Here is a 9,067-nt window from a genome sequence, read left to right as displayed (position 1 = left end):
ACAGCCAAGGGGCTGTTTCGGTCTGGGGCACCGGACTGTCCGGTGGTGCACCGGACAGTGTCCGGTGCGCCAGGTTGCCTCGGCCGAAGAGGCCACTCTCGGGTTTTTCTCCGGCGACTTCGGCTAAAATTCACCGGACTGTCCGGTGTGCACCGGACTGTCCGGTGAGCCAACGGTCGGCCGGGCCAACGGTCGGCCGCGCGATCGGCGCGCGACACGTGGCCGAGCCAACGGTCGAGAAGGGGCACCGGACTGTCCGGTGTGCACCGGACATGTCCGGTGCGCCAACGGTGCGCAGATCTGACTCAGACAGCAACGGTCGGATGCGCTGTTTATGGAAACAAATCGGGCACCGGACAGTGTCCGGTGTGCACCGGACTGTCCGGTGCGCCACGAGACAGAAGGCAAAGATGGCCTTCCAGATTTGTTCCCAACGGCTCCTAGCTGCCTTGGGGCTATAAAAGGGACCCCTTGACGCATGGAGGAGTACACCAAGCATTCCTACAACTCTTCTAAGCACCAAGACATCAATCTCACGCATTCGTTTCATTGTGATAGCATATAGAGCTCTTGTGGAGTTGTGAACTCTTTGTGTTGCATTGCGAGCTCTTGTTGCGACTTGTGTGCGTGTTGTTGCTCTGATTTTCGAGTCTTGTGTGCGTTGCTCATTCCCACCTTACTCCGTATTTCTTTGTGAACTCAATTGTAAGGGCGAGAGACTCCAAGTTGTGGAGATTCCTCGCAAACGGGAAAAGATCAAAGGAAAGAAAAACACCGTGGTATTCAAGTTGATCATTGGATCACTTGAGAGGAGTTGAGTGCAACTCTCGTCCGTTGGGACGCCACAACGTGGAGTAGGCAAGTTTTGTACTTGGCCGAACCACGGGATAACCACCGTGTCAACTCTGTGATTGCTTTCTTGTGGTTATCGTGTTTTGAGTTCTCTCTAGCCACTTGGCAATTACTGTGCTAACGCTTAATCTAAGTTTTGTGGCTATAAGTTTAAGTTTTCTCAGGATCACCTATTCACCCCCCCTCTAGGTGCTCTCAATTGGTATCAGAGCCGTTCTCTTCAAGAAAGGGACTAACCGCCCGAAGAGATGGATCCTAAGGGGAAGGGAATTGTGATCAACGACAAGGAGAAGGAGTCTTTCGTGAACGAGCCAAGGGTTGACAAGTCCAACGACTCGGGCTCGGGCCACAGGCACAAAGATGGGAAGAAGAAGAAGACAAGGCGCATCAAGGAGATCGTCTACTACGACAGCGACGAGTCCTCTTCTTCTCAAAAGGACAACGACGACCACGACAAACAAAAGATAGTTAACTCAAACTTTTCTTTTGATTATTCGCGCATTCCACATAGCTCAAATGCTCATTTGCTCCCCATTCCACTTGGCAAGCCTCCTCACTTTGATGGAGAGGACTACGGATTTTGGAGTCACAAAATGCGTACTCACCTATTTTCTCTCCATCCAAGCATTTGGGAGATTGTAGAAAGTGGAATGAAATTTGATAGCTCGGATAGCCCTTCATTTATTAATGAACAGATCCATAAAAATGCACAAGCTACTACTGTGTTGCTAGCCTCTCTGTGCAGGGATGAGTATCACAAGGTGAGCGGCTTGGACAATGCCAAGCAGATTTGGGACACCCTCAAGATCTCTCATGAAGGGAATGATGTCACCTTACTCACCAAGATGGAGTTGGTGGAGGGCGAGCTCGGACGATTTGCGATGATAAGGGGCGAGGAGCCGACACAAACATACAATAGGCTCAAGATCCTTATCAACAAAATAAGGAGCTACGGAAGCACGCGATGGACGGATCACGACGTCGTCCGCCTAATGCTAAGGTCATTTACCGTTCTTGACCCTCATTTGGTGAATAATATTCGTGAGAATCCCAGGTACACCAAAATGTCGCCCGAAGAAGTCTTAGGAAAATTCGTCAGCGGGCGAATGATGATCAAGGAGGCAAGGTACGTGGACGACGCCTTGAATGGACCGATCAACGAACCACAACCTTTTGCTCTCAAAGCAACAAGAAGTAAGGAGGCGCTACCTAGCAAGGTGGCACAAATTGAGGCGGTCGGACTTAATGATGAAGAGATGGCTCTCATCATCAAACGCTTCAAGACGGTGCTGAAAGGTCACAAGGGGCAGCCGAGCAAGACCAAGACGAAGGGGAAGCGCTCATGCTTCAAGTGCGGTAAGATTGGTCATTTTATTGCTAACTGCCCCGATAATGACAGTGACCAGGAAAAGGGAAACAAGAGGGAAAAGAAGAAGCATTACAAGAAGGCAAAGGGCGAGGCGCATCTAGGCAAGGAGTGGGACTCGGACTGCTCCTCTTCCGACTCCGACAATGAAGGACTCGCCGCCACCGCCTTCAACAAATCAACCCTCTTCCCAAACGAGCGTCACACATGCCTTATGGCAAGAGAGAAGAAGGTATGTACTCGCAACTCTACCTATGCTTCTTCAAGTGAGGACGAATCTAGTGATGAGGATGAAGTAGATTATTCATGTTTGTTCAAGGGCTTAGATAGATCTAAGATAGACAAAATTAATGAATTAATTGATGCCTTGAATGAAAAGAATATACTTTTAGAAAAGCAAGAGGATTTGTTATATGAAGAACATGATAAGTTTGTAGAGGCTCAAAAATCCCTTGCATTAGAAATTAAGAGAAATGAAATGCTTGCTTGTGAAGTGTCAACATGCCATGATTCTATTTCTAACTTAAAGAGCATAAACGATGATTTAAATGCTAAACTAGTAGAAGCAAATAAATCCAACTCTTGTGTTGAATATGTTGAAATTTGCACTAGGTGTAAGGATATTGATATTAATGCTTGTAGCGAACACTTAGTTTCTATTTCAAAATTGAATGATGAATTAGCTAGTCTTAATGCTCAACTTAAGACTAGCAAGAGTAATTTTGATAAACTAAAATTTGCTAGGGATGCCTACACGGTTGGTAGACACCCCTCAATTAAGGATGGGCTTGGCTTCAAGAGAGAAGTCAAGAACTTGACAAGCCATAAGGCTCCTATCTCCGCCAAGGAGAAAGGGAAGGCTCCTATGGCTAGTAGCACTAAAAAGAACCATGCTTTTTTGTATCATGATAGAAGTGCTTATAGGGGTTACAATGCTTATGATGATTTTGATGCTCATAGTTCTTCCTTTATGCATGATAGAAATATGTCTAGGAAAAATGCTATGCCTAGAAAGAATGTTATTCATGCTCCTAGGAAAGTAGTGAATGAACCCTCTACAATTTATTGTGCTTTGAATGCTTCATTTGCAATTTGTAGAAAGGATAGAAAAGTAATTGCTAGGAAGTTAGGGGCAAAATGCAAAGGTGATAAAACTTGCATTTGGGTCCCTAAGGAAATTGTGACTAACCTTGTAGGACCCAACAAGAGTTGGGTACCTAAGTCCCAAGCCTAAATTTGCCTTGCAGGTTTATGCATCCGGGGGTTCAAGCTGGATTATTGATAGCGGATGCACAAACCATATGACGGGGGAGAAGAAGATGTTCACTTCCTACGTCAAGAATAAGGATTCCCAAGATTCAATTATATTCGGTGATGGGAATCAAGGCAAGGTAAAAGGGTTAGGTAAAATTGCGATTTCTAATGAGCATTCTATCTCTAATGTATTTTTAGTAGAGAGTCTTGGATATAATTTGCTATCTGTTAGTCAATTATGTCATATGGGGTATAACTGTCTATTTACAAATGTAGATATGTCTGTCTTTAGAAGAAGTGATGGTTCACTAGCTTTTAAGGGTGTATTAGACGGCAAACTTTATTTAGTTGATTTTGCAAAAGAAGAGGCCGGTCTAGATGCATGCTTAATAGCTAAGACTAGCATGGGCTGGCTGTGGCATCGCCGCTTAGCACATGTGGGGATGAAGAACCTTCACAAGCTTCTAAAGGGAGAACACGTGATAGGTTTGACTAACGTGCATTTCGAAAAAGAGAGACCTTGCGCAGCTTGTCAAGCAGGTAAACAAGTGGGAGGAGCACATCACAGCAAGAACGTGATGACCACTTCAAGACCTCTAGAGCTGCTGCATATGGACCTCTTCGGACCCGTCGCCTATCTGAGCATAGGAGGGAGTAAGTATGGTTTAGTTATTGTTGATGACTTTTCCCGCTTCACTTGGGTATTCTTTTTGCAGGATAAGTCTGAAACCCAAGGAACCCTCAAGCGCTTCCTCAGGAGAGCTCAAAATGAGTTTGAGCTCAAAGTGAAGAAGATAAGGAGCGACAACGGGTCCGAGTTCAAGAACCTTCAAGTGGAGGAGTTCCTTGAGGAGGAAGGGATCAAGCATGAGTTCTCCGCTCCCTACACACCACAGCAAAATGGTGTGGTAGAGAGGAAGAACAGGACGCTAATCGATATGGCGAGGACAATGCTTGGAGAATTCAAGACCCCCGAGTGTTTCTGGTCGGAAGCCGTGAACACGGCTTGCCACGCCATCAACAGGGTCTATCTTCATCGCCTCCTCAAGAAGACTTCGTATGAGCTACTAACCGGTAACAAACCCAATGTATCTTACTTTCGTGTATTTGGGAGCAAGTGCTACATTCTAGTGAAGAAGGGTAGAAATTCTAAGTTTGCTCCCAAAGCTGTAGAAAGGTTTTTGTTAGGTTATGACTCAAATACAAAGGCGTATAGAGTCTTCAACAAATCATCGGGTTTGGTTGAAGTCTCTAGCGACGTTGTATTTGATGAGACTAATGGCTCTCCAAGAGAGCAAGTTGTTGATTGTGATGATGTAGATGAAGAAGATGTTCCGATGGCCGCTATACGAACCATGGCGATTGGAGAAGTGCGGCCCCAGGAACAAGATGAACGAGATCAACCTTCTTCCTCAACTATGGTGCATCCCCCAACCGAAGGTGACGAACAGGTACCTCAAGTGGAGGCGCTTGATCAAGGGGGAGCACAAGATGATCATGTGATGGAGGAAGAAGCGCAACCGGCACCTCCAACCCAAGTTCGAGCAATGATTCAAAGGGATCATCCCGTCGATCAAATTCTGGGTGACATTAGCAAGGGAGTAACTACTCGATCTCGATTAGTTAATTTTTGTGAGCATTACTCCTTTGTCTCTTCTATTGAGCCTTTCAGGGTAGAGGAGGCCTTGCTAGATCCGGACTGGGTGTTGGCCATGCAAGAGGAGCTCAACAACTTCAAGCGCAATGAAGTTTGGACACTGGTGCCTCGTCCGAAGCAAAATGTTGTGGGAACCAAGTGGGTGTTCCGCAACAAACAGGACGAGCACGGGGTGGTGACGAGGAACAAGGCTCGACTTGTGGCAAAAGGTTATGCCCAAGTCGCAGGTTTGGACTTTGAGGAGACTTTCGCTCCTGTGGCTAGGCTAGAGTCCATTCGTATCTTGCTAGCATATGCCGCTCACCATTCTTTCAGGTTGTACCAAATGGATGTGAAGAGCGCTTTCCTCAACGGGCCAATCAAGGAGGAGGTGTACGTGGAGCAACCCCCTGGCTTCGAGGATGAACGGTACCCCGACCATGTATGTAAGCTCTCTAAGGCGCTCTATGGACTCAAGCAAGCCCCAAGAGCATGGTATGAATGCCTTAGAGACTTTTTAATTGCTAATGCTTTCAAGGTTGGGAAAGCCGATCCAACTCTTTTTACAAAGACATGTGATGGTGATTTGTTTGTGTGCCAAATTTATGTCGATGACATAATATTTGGTTCTACTAACCAAAAGTCTTGTGAAGAGTTTAGCAGGGTGATGACGCAGAAATTCGAGATGTCGATGATGGGCGAGTTGAACTACTTCCTTGGGTTCCAAGTGAAGCAACTCAAGGACGGCACCTTCATCTCCCAAACGAAGTACACGCAAGATCTGCTAAAGCGGTTTGGGATGAAGGACGCCAAGCCCGCAAAGACGCCGATGGGAACCGACGGACACACAGACCTCAACAAAGGAGGTAAGTCCGTTGATCAAAAAGCATACCGGTCAATGATAGGGTCTTTACTTTATTTATGTGCTAGTAGACCGGACATTATGCTTAGTGTATGCATGTGTGCTAGATTTCAATCCGATCCTAAGGAATGTCACTTAGTGGCGGTGAAGCGAATTCTTAGATATTTGGTTGCTACGCCTTGCTTCGGGCTCTGGTATCCAAAGGGGTCTACCTTTGACTTAGTTGGATACTCAGACTCCGACTATGCTGGATGTAAGGTCGATAGGAAGAGTACATCAGGGACGTGCCAATTCTTAGGAAGGTCCCTGGTGTCATGGAACTCTAAGAAACAAACCTCCGTTGCCCTATCCACCGCTGAGGCCGAGTACGTTGCCGCAGGTCAGTGTTGCGCGCAACTACTTTGGATGAGGCAAACCCTCAGGGACTTTGGCTACAATCTGAGCAAAGTCCCACTCCTATGTGATAATGAGAGTGCTATCCGCATGGCGGAAAATCCTGTTGAGCACAGCCGCACAAAGCACATAGACATCCGGCATCACTTTTTGAGAGACCACCAGCAAAAGGGAGATATCGAAGTGTTTCATGTTAGCACCGAGAACCAGCTAGCCGATATCTTTACCAAGCCTCTAGATGAGAAGACCTTTTGCAGGCTGCGTAGTGAGCTAAATGTCTTAGATTCGCGGAACTTGGATTGAATTGTAGCATACATGTATTTATGCTTTTGATCATGTTCTTTTTTGCATTTTGTTGCTTATTGTGGTGCTCAAGTTGTACAAACACTCCCTGGACCTCACAAGTCTGTTGCAAAGTGATGCACATGTTTAGGGGGAGATGTGTTACAACTTGACCCTTTGAGACTAACCATGTGCTTGAGTTTGATGATTTAGTCTCGAAGGAGGATTGAAAGGGATAAGGTGGACTTGGACCATGAAAGACTTCCACTGCACTCCGATGAGAGGGTAACTTATTCCAAGTTCATCTTTAGACTCTTATTGCCTTTGTATTCTTACTGAAGATTTTGGTGAGGCAATGGGGTTAAAGGGCCAAGATTGGTCCCGTTTTGGTGCTTGATGCCAAAGGGGGAGAAAATAAAGGCCAAAGCGATAAATGGATCAGCTACCACTTGAGAGATTTTGAAAATAGTAGCATAGAGTTTTTGGTTTGTCAAAAGCTTTTATTGTCTCTTATTGTCTCTATTGTCAAAAGTTGGTTTCTTGTGGGGAGAAGTGTTGATTATGGGAAATAGGGGGAGTTTTTGAAATCTTTGATCAATCTCTTTTGGAATGACTCTCTTTATGCCTCAACATGTGTGTTTGACATAGAAATAGAGATTTGAGTTTGATTTGCAAAAACAAACCAAGTGGTGGCAAAGGATGATCCATATATGCCAAAATTGAGTCAAAATCAATTTGAATTTTATTTGAAGTGATTTCGCACTTGTCCTAGTTGCTTTATGTTGTGTTGGCATAAATCACCAAAAAGGGGGAGATTGAAAGGGAAATGTGCCCTTGGGCCATTTCTAAGTATTTTGGTGATTGAGTGCCAACTCAAGTGCTTAAAATGTGAATTTATGCAATGGATGAACAAAGTGCAAATCAAGAGCAAAGGTATGTTTCTAAGTCTTAGTACATTAGTTTTATGTACTAATATATTTGTCTAAGTGTTAGAAACAGAAAGAAGAAGAGAAGAGAAGACTTGGCTGTGTACAGCCAAGGGGCTGTTTCGGTCTGGGGCACCGGACTGTCCGGTGGTGCACCGGACAGTGTCCGGTGGTGCACCGGACAGTGTCCGGTGCGCCAGGTTGCCTCGGCCGAAGAGGCCGCTCTCGGGTTTTTCTCCGGCGACTTCGGCTAAAATTCACCGGACTGTCCGGTGTGCACCGGACTGTCCGGTGAGCCAACGGTCGGCCGCGCGATCGGCGCGCGACACGTGGCCGAGCCAACGGTCGAGAAGGGGCACCGGACTGTCCGGTGTGCACCGGACATGTCCGGTGCGCCAACGGTGCGCAGATCTGACTCAGACAGCAACGGTCGGATGCGCTGTTTATGGAAACAAATCGGGCACCGGACAGTGTCCGGTGTGCACCGGACTGTCCGGTGCGCCACGAGACAGAAGGCAAAGATGGCCTTCCAGATTTGTTCCCAACGGCTCCTAGCTGCCTTGGGGCTATAAAAGGGACCCCTTGACGCATGGAGGAGTACACCAAGCATTCCTACAACTCTTCTAAGCACCAAGACATCAATCTCACGCATTCGTTTCATTGTGATAGCATATAGAGCTCTTGTGGAGTTGTGAACTCTTTGTGTTGCATTGCGAGCTCTTGTTGCGACTTGTGTGCGTGTTGTTGCTCTGATTTTCGAGTCTTGTGTGCGTTGCTCATTCCCACCTTACTCCGTATTTCTTTGTGAACTCAATTGTAAGGGCGAGAGACTCCAAGTTGTGGAGATTCCTCGCAAACGGGAAAAGATCAAAGGAAAGAAAAACACCGTGGTATTCAAGTTGATCATTGGATCACTTGAGAGGAGTTGAGTGCAACTCTCGTCCGTTGGGACGCCACAACGTGGAGTAGGCAAGTTTTGTACTTGGCCGAACCACGGGATAACCACCGTGTCAACTCTGTGATTGCTTTCTTGTGGTTATCGTGTTTTGAGTTCTCTCTAGCCACTTGGCAATTACTGTGCTAACGCTTAATCTAAGTTTTGTGGCTATAAGTTTAAGTTTTCTCAGGATCACCTATTCACCCCCCCTCTAGGTGCTCTCAGAAGCCTCGGTCTACACCGGACGTACGCGCAACACCGCGCCTGCGGCCCCGGGCCACCTCGGCAACAAGCACCATCGACGTGACCGTCGGGCCCACCTCGACGAAAGGGTGCGCCGAGGCTACCACCCCAGGCGTGGGGGGCGCTACGACAGCGGGGAGGATCGGAGTCCCTCGCCCGAACCACCCGGTCTGCGGGCCTTCAGTCGGGCCATCCGACGGGCGCCGTTCCCGACCCAGTTCCGACCCCCGACTACCATCACAAAGTACTCGGGGGAAACGAGACCGGAACTGTGGCTCGCGGACTACCGCCTGGCCTGCCAACTGGGTGGAACGGA

The sequence above is a fragment of the Zea mays genome, chromosome 8, assembly GCF_902167145.1.
Source record: "Zea mays cultivar B73 chromosome 8, Zm-B73-REFERENCE-NAM-5.0, whole genome shotgun sequence".
Taxonomy (NCBI): Eukaryota; Viridiplantae; Streptophyta; class Magnoliopsida; order Poales; family Poaceae; genus Zea; species Zea mays.
The sequence above is the reverse complement of the archived record's forward strand: the minus strand, read 5'-3'. Positions refer to the sequence as shown.